Genomic DNA, 13,622 nt, shown 5'->3' on the forward strand with positions numbered 1-13,622 from the left:
CCTCTCTATCTTTGGTAGGGGTAAGGTTGTCTACATCTCAATCTCTCCCATACACCGTCAAAGACAGTATTCGGTCCCAAAACCCGTGAAAGACGACATTCGAAGTTACTTTTTCTAAGATTGGTATTATTTGTTGTTTTTTAAAAAAGTACAGATCGAGTTTCACAACAGAGAGTATAGACTATGTTATTTTAACCGGGTCATGCTAGAGAGTCCTCTCACCCAAAGCCTAATATGCGTTAATAGTCAGTCCAAAGACACGACACCATATTAGGAGAAAATGTACCTTTTAAGACTTAAAATTGAATCTCCCTAAATCCAAACCCTCATATGAAAGGACTTCCTTACCATTAGTCTATTAACGCAATGGTTGGTATTATTTTTCTATTTGTGATTTTTCAACTAAACAAGTTACGCCTTTAACCATTTTTGTTTGAAAAACCAAGATGTTTAAAAGCTACATTCATATATTTTGGCATCATGACGTTAATTTGCATGACTCGTTGAGTTCAGGTGTGAGAAACTCAAATGTATCAAATGCATCAATTGCAAACGATATAAATAAGTGTTGATTATCAAGACACGTCTTTTCAGTTTGACCACCTTGCATAAAAAAATTTTTTTAAAGTAGCATGACCCGCCGTGAACATACCACACCCTAAACTCACAAGAGGGAAGACCCTGTAAGATTCACACATGCATGTTTTCTTCTTATCCATTCAAAGACTAAAAAAATGTCAGCTGGTCTAAGTATTATTTTTCCTTCTGATGGGTTAGTTAAGAAACTTATTAGCGCTTCTTTCTTAAAAAAACCCGAGCATGTTTGAAAATATCAAAGAGAAAATCCTTAACCAAATTATGTCCTTTTATTTTTCATTTTTCAAAATTTAAAAACCTCAACTTATATAATTCCTTCTGCCCACGTCTCTTCTCGTGCCCGCCTTTTGCCCCGTCACTCATTTCCATAACCTAACGCACCCTAATATCTGCAAAGTATAGTTCATGCTGTATTAAAGTTGACAACACAAAGAAAATACCCATCAATTTAGCCTCGCGTTAATTAACAAAAGAAATATGTGAGATGGAATATTCAAAAGACATTTTGTATATTCTACGTACACGTTATATCAAAGAATATTCAAAAATAGTTAATATACTCGTATGAAATAAGTAGAATCTTTGTGCTAATTGGATATGTAAAAGTCAAAGAGAGGGCATCACGTTATATCTCAGTTGATACCCTTGTCAGTTGTCAACGTCTGTCATCAATCAATAACTTGCTTGGTTTCCAAAATTCAATACTAAAAATAAATTAGCTATTGCGAGATATAAAATCTGTATCGATGACTTGGCTCACATAAATGATTGGATTCAAATACGTTGTGTTTGCATGGTGGTTCGCAGGAGTAATTCGCCGAAGCAGATTAGACGATGATAATTGACGACAAACATAATTGATTTGGCGGGATGGCAATAACGAGCTGAGTGTGGTGGTGGTGGAGATAGGGAACAAGATTAGAAGGGGGAATTAAGGGAGAGGAAAAAAATTAGATCAAGGTTTTGATCTAGATATCGAAAATGAATGTTTCAGATTTTATCTTCTAGTTTTCAACATTTTTTTAATTTTAATTTGATTACAACCTGATGTGCGATACTATCCTCTCAAATAACAAACCACAACTTAACTTCCAAAAGGTTTGGGATGAGTGACACACATGTGAGAGATATGTGACGCAAATGCATGCCATAATAACAATAACGCACATATCTCAAGTGTGTCAGACATCCCGCATATGTGTCAGACAAGACCTCTTGAGCGTTTTGTCACAACCAAAGATATATACTAGAGCTGTGATAAGTAATATAGATTGCCCCGACTCTCTATATAAGAAAACCCTTCTTAATTCTTGTCTTGAGCCCTTTGTCGCAATAAAACGGCGAAGGATTTTTAAGAACAACCTTTTCTACAAAACGTGAAATCATACCATAACGCCATAACATGCACATTTATACATAAACACAATCACTTAATTACGATTTACGACCATAGATAAATCAGTTTAAACCTCTTTTACAACCACATTTATCCAAACTACTAATTTCGACTCAAATGTAACGACATTTTAACCCAAAACTATTTGCTAAATTACACATGCATGTTTAGGATGCAACTAGGGCTGTAAACGAACTGAACAGTTCACGAACAGTTCATGAACCGTTCGAACAGTTCATGAACCGTTCGGCAGGAAGTTCGTTCGTTTAGTTAAATGAACGAACATGAACAAAGCTTTCATTCGTTCATTTACGTTCGTGAACATTCGATAATCTGTTCGTGAACGTTCGTTCGTTTATGTTCATGAACCGTCGTTCGTGAACAATGCTTTGTTTATGTTCGTTATGTTCATTTACGAATATAAATATTTGCTTTATATAATATATATATTATTAATACCTAACTATTTAAGAAAAAACTTAAATAAAAATACTTAATTTATAAATATTTCATTCGTTTGTGTTCGTTCATTAGTGTTCGTTCGTTTGTGTTTGTAACCGCAGCTGCATTGTGCGGGTATCCCTCCTCTCGTATTGATAGAGTTTTTGGCATTTTGTTATATACTGTACAAAACAATGAGAGCTTTCCAAGAGTTTGAATTAGTGCTTAATTTATATCAATCTATTAAATACCGTTATTATCAATCTTTATATAAAAAAGATTTGTTATAATTTAATAAAAATAACCAAAGTACAATTATAATACATTTAAAAATAATATCAAATAAGTATTTCATAACAATATATAAGTTTTAAAGATTTAAGTCATAAAAAGTAACATCAAAATATCATAAAAATCATTTTAAAAAAAATCAAAAACAATAATAAAATGAAAAAATCGGTTTTACAATATCAGAAAATACCGGAAAAGTAGCGGTGGTGATGAATAGTGAAATACAGGACAAAATAACGGGGCTATTTGTACCGGAATACCATCCGTTACCGTATTACCGATAATATGGACCGGTATATACTGGTATTTAAAACTAATCAATGAGGATTTTTTTTTCCCCAACACGTGGTTTTAACATATGTAAGATTGAATATCATAAACACATGATTTGTTTTCAACGACAATGGAATAGGAATTGAAAAAACTTGAAATTGTACCTAGCTAAATAATTGTGACTTATTCAAGATCCAAGAGATTTCAGGTTAAACTATGTTACGATTTACGAGTTAAGACATCGAATGCTCGTTGCGTACTTGATTGAGTTAACTTGATTCATCAAAACGAAAGTTTGTGTTCTAATGTGTATTGGTCGATGTCCTTTTGTTAATTCGATTCATGTCATGTTCTATATCGATCCCAAACATCATGGAAACATGAAAAGAAAGAGATGTAAGTCGGTGGTCGACAAAAGTATATGTCCAAATAAAAGACGTTGCTCAACTTCAAATAACCAAACACACAAACGCAACTTCAAATGTTTTGTTCCATTTCTCCAAACAAACGCAGCATCATTATTGTTTCAATGCAACTTTGCTCTTTTTCTTTTTTATCTTCACGTCTTTATCGAATTGAAGTTTTCTACCACTTTCTTCGCAATTACCATCTTTTTTATTTATAATAAGTAGCATCATCAATAAGTCGAATGAGTTGGGTAACCTTTAACGAGTTCAGGGCAAACAACATTGTTTTTAAATATTTCTGCAACATGCCATATTTAGTTGATCCACTATCACATATTTTTGTCCGGCCAATCTCCAAAATTTTATAACATCACAAAAGTTGTAATGTATGTGTATAACATTATTCTCCATTTCATATATAAGAATTATATTTATAATTAAAAGATTTTGCTAAACGAAGCACTAAGAACTTTTGTTAAGGTGCATGTACACTTACCATAAAATTCAAAGATAGACTTTTGATTAAGTGCATTTAAAGGATCTCATTTAACATTTTCCGTATTTATATTAACATGCTTTGTCATTGAGAAGAAAGAAAAAAGAACCTTAGGCCGGGATGGGATCTAATTTGTTAGAATATAAAATGTGGTGTTAAATACTAATCTTCTAACATTGTAAGGGTATTATTGTTAACTAGGGAAAGTGCCTGCGCATTGCGGCAGTGAGATGGTAAGGGTGATAGGTCATACGAGGTGATAGGTCATAGAGTGTGATAGCCAAATGCTTTATCCGTACGGGCTTCGCCCTCACATTTAAAAATTCGTCGAAAGTATATTGAATGACATCTCTAATGAAAGAGCATGAAATTTTAAGAACACCCATACAATTTTTATAATTTATCGATATACGCTTTTTGAGATATAAAATTTTGAATGAATTAGATAAATAAAATAAGAGAAAATTCCATAAAAAGGTAACCTATTTACACGAAATTCCTATTAAAGGTAACCTATTTTGTTTTCGTCTTTTTAAAGGATCTTATTTTCAAAAAATTTCTAATAAAGGGTATATCGTTAGTTTTTGACAGACGAAGCACGTCACCGATGCCACGTCATCAGTTTTTTATATGAGTCGGTAAAACTGATGACGTGGCATCGGTGATGTGGCACTTAACGAGCTTCGTCTGTCAAAAACTAACGATATACCCTTTAGTAGAAATTTTTTGAAAATAAGATCCTTTAAATAGACAAAAATAAAATAGGTTACCTTTGATAGGAATTTCGTGTAAATATGTTACCTTTTTATGGAATAAACCCATAAAATAATTTATGCAGGAAAGAAAAAAATGAATGGTTGAGATTTGCGAAGAGAGAAGAAAATGAGTGATTGAGATTTAAAGTATTATAGGTATATATAATAGCTAAGGATGTTTAAATTAGTTAATAAAGAAGAGAGGTATTTTAGATACTTCGAATCATGAATTGAGATTTTCAAAAAGGACAAAATGCTTTATAAGATAGTATAGATATAGATATATAAGTATAGATAGGTTAAATATATAAATACTCATTACCAACACATCTTTAGTACATTATAAAGCATTTGTTTCCTCTAAAATTTTTCAGGTTTTCAACTTTTCAACAATGTATACCTATTAATATATAATATACAATACAACTATATACATCTCAACCACTCATTTTTTCCCTCTCTTGAAATGTCAACCACTCATTTTTCTTTCTACTCCATAAATTATTTTATTCCACCAATTCATTCAAAATCTTTTATCTCAAAAATCGTACACTGATAAATTATAAAAATTATATGGGTGTTCTTAAAATTTCACGCTCTTTCATTAGAGATGTTATTCGATATACTTTCGACGATATTTTAAATCCGCTGGCGGAGGCTGTACGGATAAGGCATTTGACTATCACACTCTATGACATATCACTTCCTATGACCTATCACACTCTATGACTTATCACCCCACCATCTTACCGCCACAATGCACGGGTACTTTGTTTCGTATTGTAATAGGAGTTTTCACACGGTAAATTCTAAATTTAATATTCTCTACCCTATCCTTCATTACACACAAACACACTTTACACATATTAGATCTAAATTACACATCAAAAGTTCAAATTAATTCTTTACAATTTGCTAATTTTGCAACGCAATATGAGGCCAAATCTACTGGTCGCTAGCCTATTATCGAATCACAATAAAAAATAATGTAAAATAATGTAAAATACAGGCCAAGTTTGTGATTCAAGAGAATTAAAAAATGGGGGTATGTTGGCTACTATTTTTTAACGAAATATAATTCTACTCCTATACAATGTAGCTGATTTGATTCTTAATTTGATTCATACATACATTTCATGAAAACAATATCCTTGCCGACTATGTGCAAATGGGAACACTTAGACCAGGGTAAGAGGGTATGGATATAGATATAGATTTAAAGGGCGATTTTGTATTGATTGTGGAAGAAGGGAGGAAGGAGGAGAGAGAGTACAAAAAAAGGTAGGTTTTAGAAAAGGGTAATGTAGTTATTTCATGGTGTGAGTTATAAAGATAATTATAAAAATAAAAGTATTTTTGTCTTTTTAAAAGTAGAAAGTTTAAAGAGAAAAAAATAATGAATTTGCTTTATAAGGTATATAGATAACGTTGCATAAAATAAGAATCAGATGTAGACTCCAAAAACTTAACTAAAAAATGAACCATGAATCAAAAGGGCGCAATGGCATGTCCGCTTCGAGCAACCAGCGACTCAACTGCATTCATGGGTTAAAATGCGTCCAGTGAGGAAGAGGAGTGCACCCCCTTATACTGAAGGTAACAACTCCTTCAACTGATGTGGGATGACTTGGGTTAGGAACCCAATAGAATCATCTTTTTTTTTATTTAACACTTCCAATTAGTAGTCCATATACTAATACTAAGTAGGGGTGTAAAAAATGAACCGAAAAAACGAGGCGAACCGACCGATCCAAAACCGAAAAAACCGATAACCGAATAAACCGATTTAATTTGGGTCGGTTTCGGTTTGCAGTTTTAGGAAACCGCGGGTACCCGAACCGAACCGGATATTAGTATGATTTACTAATTTTATATACATACATACATACACACACACACACATATATATATATATATATATAAATATAAAATAATATATAGGATACCGAGTATAATAAAAGTTAACTGAAACAATATCTTTAAATAATTAATTGTTATCTTATGGGTTAACTAAAAGACACATTGGGAACAGTATTTGTTTTTATGACGGACTTGGGATAATGAACATTGTGATAGTCTGATAGATTTGTGACAGACTTTGGATATTGAGCAAAAACTTTTAGTCTTCAACCTTTCAATTTCTCATGGCTATATATGGATCTACGGATACTATCTCCAGTATCACCGTCCCTTTGTCAATGAACTTTTTCCCTGTATGTTTATTGAATAATGGGCATGGCTTTATGTTTAAGTGTAATGGTTTATGTTTAAGTGTAATGGTTTGAACTATGGTTTTAATATAATTTTCACTTTCATAATACCATTTGTATAATTGCTGCTCAGATTTTGCATTGCTTAGGAGTACAATAACTTGTTTAAGTTGAATAGAGTAATGAAAATGGTTAATCGTAAACCGATTCGCAGGTAACCGGTTAACTTCGGTTTGTATCGGTTCGGGTACCCGACATCTTCGGTTCGGTTACGGTTACGAAAATAAGGTACCCGACTTTTCGGTTTCGGTTCAAAAATTTTGACTACCCGAGCCGAACCGATCCGTTTACACCCCTAATACCAAGCACCATTAAAATCATCTCACTTCTCTGGTCCTTTTAGGTATCTTTTTCATTTTCACTTTTATGTACAGATCATTTTTTAGAGAAGTTTTTTTTTATAGAAATGCAGCAACAAAAATATATAAAGACGCGTTTAGTTGTGGAAAATGTTTTCAATTTTTCCATTTCTAATTTTCTAGAAAACTAATTGAGTTTTCCATCTTTGGAACAAATAAAAATTTTGAAAACGCGTTTAAAACTAGAAAATAGAAAATAATTTGAGGTTTTCAAAATTTTAAAAAATGAAAAACAATAAAAAATTGTTTTCTAATTTTCCATAGAAAAGTGAAAAAAAGTGTTTTCTGTTTTCATGAAAAACATTTTTGAAAAACTATGATTTAAATGTGTTTTCATGTTTTCTTGGACAACAAAATAGAAAACAAGGACGAACTAAACACATCCTAAAACTATTCTTTCACACATATTTACTAACATTACATTCTCAAGTTTTTTTTAAAAGAAGGAAAAGGAAAGATTGGATAGGAGAAGAAAGGAAAAATGTTATATACAAAAAACACATTCTCAAGTTGAATGGAAAAGAAAACAAAAAAGAAAGTTTTTTAATATTTTCTAGTTGAGTAAAACGAAAAAAAAAATAAAAGCCCCTAAAACAATAAAACCATATATCTATCCAGAACATTAATCTTCAAGCGATTATAAATGAAAAAAAGTCAACTTTCAAATTAGAAACCCAAATAATGATAGCACATCAACGATTCAACAAAAACTTGTCATGAGCAATCCTTTTGACACTGTCCTTTTGCATATTCAAGCAGCCATACATAGTTTAACACACATACACAATTGATGGTGACCAAATGACAGCAACATCAACGTTAAGCAGCAGTAATTTAGCAACAGTAGCAGATTGTGGAGAGATACTGTGGTGGTTCTAATGTAGTCTTTTAATGTGTTATAAATCTTTCCTTCCAAATCATGCCATTTTTGGCTGAAAAGTTTTGAGATAAAAATTGCTTCACTTTTCCTTCCCTTCACTTTCTATTCCTTCAAAAGAAAAACTCAAGAATACCAAAATCAAAGTTTTCTTTCCTTTCCCTTTCTTATCCTTCAAAATAAAAACTCAAAAATGGAGTGTAAGTGTCCACTATAGGAATATGGTTAAAAAATATGTACTCATGTGAACTTTGATTCTCTTGTGTTGCCATTTGCCAAGAATGGAAGAAGTGAGGTTTTGTTTGTTTATATGAAAAGTAGTGAAGCCATATGGTTCACTAATTAATTAGTTATTATATTGGAAAATTCAATTCAAATAAGATAAAATATACTGTAACATATATAAGCAAAAGCATTTATAAATCACATGTGTGGACTATCATAATCTTATTGATTACTTTATTAATTTCGTGCCATTTAGCTAGCTAAATTAACTAAAACAAGTTGCTAATTAACAAAGTGGAAAATTATTTTATAGAGATGATAGTATATGTTAATCACCGAGTACCATTATGGGCTCTCTTTATGTTGAGTACTATGATTAAAACACAGTGAAAATGTTATAATTGTGAGAAGATGACATGTTTTGGAGCTATAAGTTTAAGATCCATGAAGTCTGCTTGTTAAGACCATACACGAAGAATGTCGAACCCACATATATATGTAACACTAGGTGTGGTTGCCTGTCGACGGAAAGGACAAGTATTTTTGTACAAATGTCTTATGAATGCAGTTCACTTATCAACATTATGCATATGTCATACACTCAGATAAACTATATATTTGTAAGGCTCCACTTCTTGTTAGATGGAAATGGGCCATTGTTAAGCTGTTTATAGTTGATAAGTAATTTCCTTATTTAAGATAAATAGCTAGCTTTACAGTGATTAAAATAACTAGTCTATGTAATACAGAATAGTGAAAGTGTGCGAGGGCTGGAGCCCTAAGGAATGCATAACAAATAAGTGTGCATTACGTACAACAATGTTTTCAGTTTATCTGAATCTAAGCATTTGGTTTAGGAATTTCGTCCTGTTTAGAATGACCACCACCTGGGCTGTGCCCGGGTCCTGTTGGAATACCGGACTGAGGAAAGGCTGATTGCGTATTGAATCCGTGTTCTGTAAAAGAATGACCTGCTCCAGGACTGCTACCTGGTGCTGTAGGTCGGAAGTCAGTGACTGATTCTGCTTTCGAGCTGCCATATCCTTGACTTTGACTTGCTACTGGTGGTGGGAATGTTGGGCTCTTCATTGCAATAGGAAGCCCGGCACCAGTGACTCCATCTGCTGCTGAGTCTTGAAGATCGTCTAAATTAATGGTATTACTTTTTTTATTATCAGAAAGTTCTTGCTTCTTTACGGGTTTCAGTGCCCTTCCTTGAATCACTAGGATTCCATGAGCGGCGATTATTAGAATCATAAGCAGTGTGTATATTTTGAAGTGGGTCATGATGGGTAAATTTTACTTGGTATGGTCTGTTTGTTAGTGTTTGTAACGCTTCTCACTGAAAATAAGATGTAGTGAGAATGTAAGAAGCCAACTGATGCTCCAACTCTTTTGCCACCTTCCCTATTTATAGTAGATTGAGGTGTACAACTTGTGACTCTATAATATGCCCAACATGAGCAAATCATTGTTGAGTGGTCCACTAGTTTTCCAATTTGTCTGGTGCTCTACTTATTAAGACTAGTCTTAGTATATTTCTTTTACGAATGTGCCACACAATACATTGTAAGAAAATTGAAGAACAGCGAATATATTATGTATCGTTGTTTTGTCGGTTGCATGCAGTCATAAGTATTCCCCTTTGATAAATGCACGTTTCTGTATTGCTTGTCTATGACACTCTTTTATTTTAAAACTCATGACATTAAGTAATGTGAGAATGTTATGGTAATTAAGTTGGATGAATCATCCAGGATGATAAATACTTTCCTTATAAGGACATATTGTTCATTATATACATAGTATGACTACAGGATCTTGTCATTAGACTTGAGATTGGGTGAAAGACGGAGTGTACACCCATTAATCAATCACATCCCAGAGAGATAACAGACGTCAAGGGGTTTGTGCTCCTTTGTGGGGTCCTAGGACCAGCCCCCCTTGTGGCGGTCTCGTTGACTTTGGAAATCAACGAGTCTATGTGACTCACATCATTGAGTATTGGTGCTGGTGCTGACTCTGGTCATCACACTGATAGTTACCAAGTCTTTAGTGACCAGGCTAGCTGATCAGGACTTGATCAGTGACTTTGTTTGAATGCCAGTACTAATTTTTAATAGGCTGGACCTTCTAGGAAACATTAATGAAAAATTTCCTACATGCTTAAATGACCCATAATATGTAGATCTTGTAACCACTTGTAACTTATGAAAGAACATTATTGGGCATGTAATACCTATAGACTCCATCAATATTTTGGGTTTCTTATAAAACTCAGAACAATATTCTTTGAACCATTTCACAGTAATACACGAGTAACCCCTTCATATATGGGTTGGGTGATTTCATTTGGATAGTGATATCATGATTCATTGAGATTTCCGGTCATTGATTTCTTTACCTTTGTTAAGCACAACATTTCCAGCATATATTTCACACATAACACCACATATTTACATACTTGTCCCAAATTGGACTTGAGCCCATTGCCTTTTGGATGTAGGGTTACCTTGAATACCACTACATTAAAAGCCCCTTAGGTTGAACCATCAGTACTGAATGAAAGAATCTTGTTTTGTAGCGGATAGTGGTCCTTGACTGATTAGTGACCTTCCAAATTGCTCCAAATATTACTTTAGGTTAGCTAATCATTGCACAGGTGATGATTATATCATTAAATATCTATCAACGTATCATATAAAACCGCATAGATCTGTTGGTTTATGATATTATATCAGCTAGCTTTACCACCACCATCAAAGAGATTCTTCTCTTACTTAATTCCCACTAGTTATATTTATTAGTGGTCTGGATGGTTCATATAAAGATACAGCTCTGCAAGTTTAGTCAAGGAAATTTGTTTGTTGTAGATTTCATTTGATTAGTTTATGCTTAATAGATGTGCACATACTCATAATGGTGTTATTTCTGGCTCATTTGATATATTTTTATTCTCCGCTTAGCATATATACTTATATAATTACTACTTGCGAGACTTAAAGCTGATGTCATAATTACACAATCGGGTTATAATTATATTTGTCACTTCTCTGTAGTACTTATGCTCAGTTCAATTCCCGGGTCTGAATCTTCCTTTCAAACTATAGGGACGCGCTAGAATTAAATAATTCTATAAAAAAAAAAAAAAAGAGCCAGAGCACACTTTCAGATCTTCTAATGATAGCTACCACTAATGACAAAGTGGTTTGTAAAGGATGGTTTACAATGACATATAGAGCCGCAATTAACTATATATTTAGTTATACCAACAAAAGATTTTATATGCTTTCACTTTCTATTTTTAAACATCTGGGCCCATCACATTGTGGAATTTCAGGTGTCGTCTTGGCCCTTCAGGTTTTGTATATGGGAAAATCAATAAATGGGATGTCCTTCTTGATTCTTGAGTGGACTCAAGTTCTTTTGGATCTGTAGTTGCAGCGTGACATCTATGCGTGGACTTGAATGATGTTATAATCTTGCAAAAAATGCAACAAAAATTGTAACCGGCATCGAAAGACTAAACTAGCTACCTAAATGCAGATCACTACAAGGGCCTACTAAAATGGTACTCAACTGTTATGTGAACTTAAGTACGCGACCATTTTATTACAACCTTTGCAGTAATTCTGATTGTTTAGAAGTAAAACATGAAGTTATGTGAACTTAAGTACGCGACCATTTTATTACAACCTTTGCAGTAATTCTGATTGTTTAGAAGTAAAACATGAAGTAAAATCTTGCAAAAGGCTGATCATCTCAACTTTTCTAATGGAATAACAATGAATATGCTGCCACTTCAATTCAATGGTCAAAGTGTTATCTTTGACTAGGAATTGACAAAAACTTTTAAGTATAATATAGCAAATATTTGGACTCTTTGGTATATCACTAGTAGTGCTTAAGTTTTAAAATTTTGCAATGTGGAAAAGTTTCTTGGTCAATGGAAAAGAACAAAACAACTTGACTTTTTCCTAAATCACCAACCCCTTTGATGCCCCTACCACTCTTTTTTGTTTCTGAATGCAATTTGCAAATAATCTATGTGTGCTTCTCTGTTCAAGTGGACCTTAACTTTTACTTGACGGCGTGACCTGATTCGCTCCCGGACCTTTGGAAGTCTCTCCATAGCCGCCTTCGTCCCACCACACTAGTAAAAAATTTGGAAAGGAGATTCATAGTTTAATATGATAGTACAGAGCTACCCTGTAGTTAATAAACATTTTGAGGTTGTATAGTGCTTATATTGTTGACTATATATATAATACATATATATATGCCAAGGCTGTTGGATGATAGTGACTTGAGTGGGACTAAGGATCTTCCTCGTGCAACTTAAATCCCACTGTCATATGCCATTATAATCATTGCTGTAAAGTACAAACCTGAATTCGCCATGATATGTAAATAGATCGAGTGGTGTTCAAATAAGAACGTACGACTTTAATTTGAAATAAAAACGATTAAATTTTTTTAAAAAATCACACATTTTGTTTTATGAATTCATCTCGGGTGCATCTACATCATATTAGTACATCTTCATTTTTTGGAAATATAATGGAAGGTACCTATGTTGGTATGTAATGACTAAATTAAGCTGTGTTTACCGTTCTCATTTAAGAGTGTTCTTGTTTTGTAGGCTATCTACATAGATACAATAAAAGCTTCTAATACCAAAAAGAAATATGATCACCACAGCTATTTAAAACTGAATGTACGTGGTGATTTTCATTTACAAATATAATCTAGCTCCTTTTTTTAGAATGATACACGCTTTTTGTTTGACCTCACATTTGAACCAGGAATCAACTACTTGCCATCCTATATTGGACTATATGGGGCGTGGGTGAGATGGAACTCTGCACAGACCCGGCCCGTTGCCTTTGAATGGTTAAAGTTGTTAACAAAATTTGGCTACCTGTTCAGAAATATGTTTGGTATAAGTCACGAAAAGGTAGAAATCCATGTTGCGCTATATTGAATTTGGGCGCAGCTTAAATGCAGTTTACATCGACACATATTAAATGGTGAATAGTGTATTGAGGCTATGTGTGCCAGACTTTGATATATGAGTTGCTGAAGTTAATTATATCAATTAACTTAATCATGACAATGACTGTTATTTTTATGCATACAGTCTCTTTGGTTGACCTTTATATCCTGTTCTTTCATGCTTGGTTTTCATTTTGGTTTACTTGATGTTATATGAAACTAACTACTTCAGGATTGGTA

Source organism: Erigeron canadensis, chromosome 2, assembly GCF_010389155.1.
Source record: "Erigeron canadensis isolate Cc75 chromosome 2, C_canadensis_v1, whole genome shotgun sequence".
Lineage (NCBI taxonomy): Eukaryota > Viridiplantae > Streptophyta > Magnoliopsida > Asterales > Asteraceae > Erigeron > Erigeron canadensis.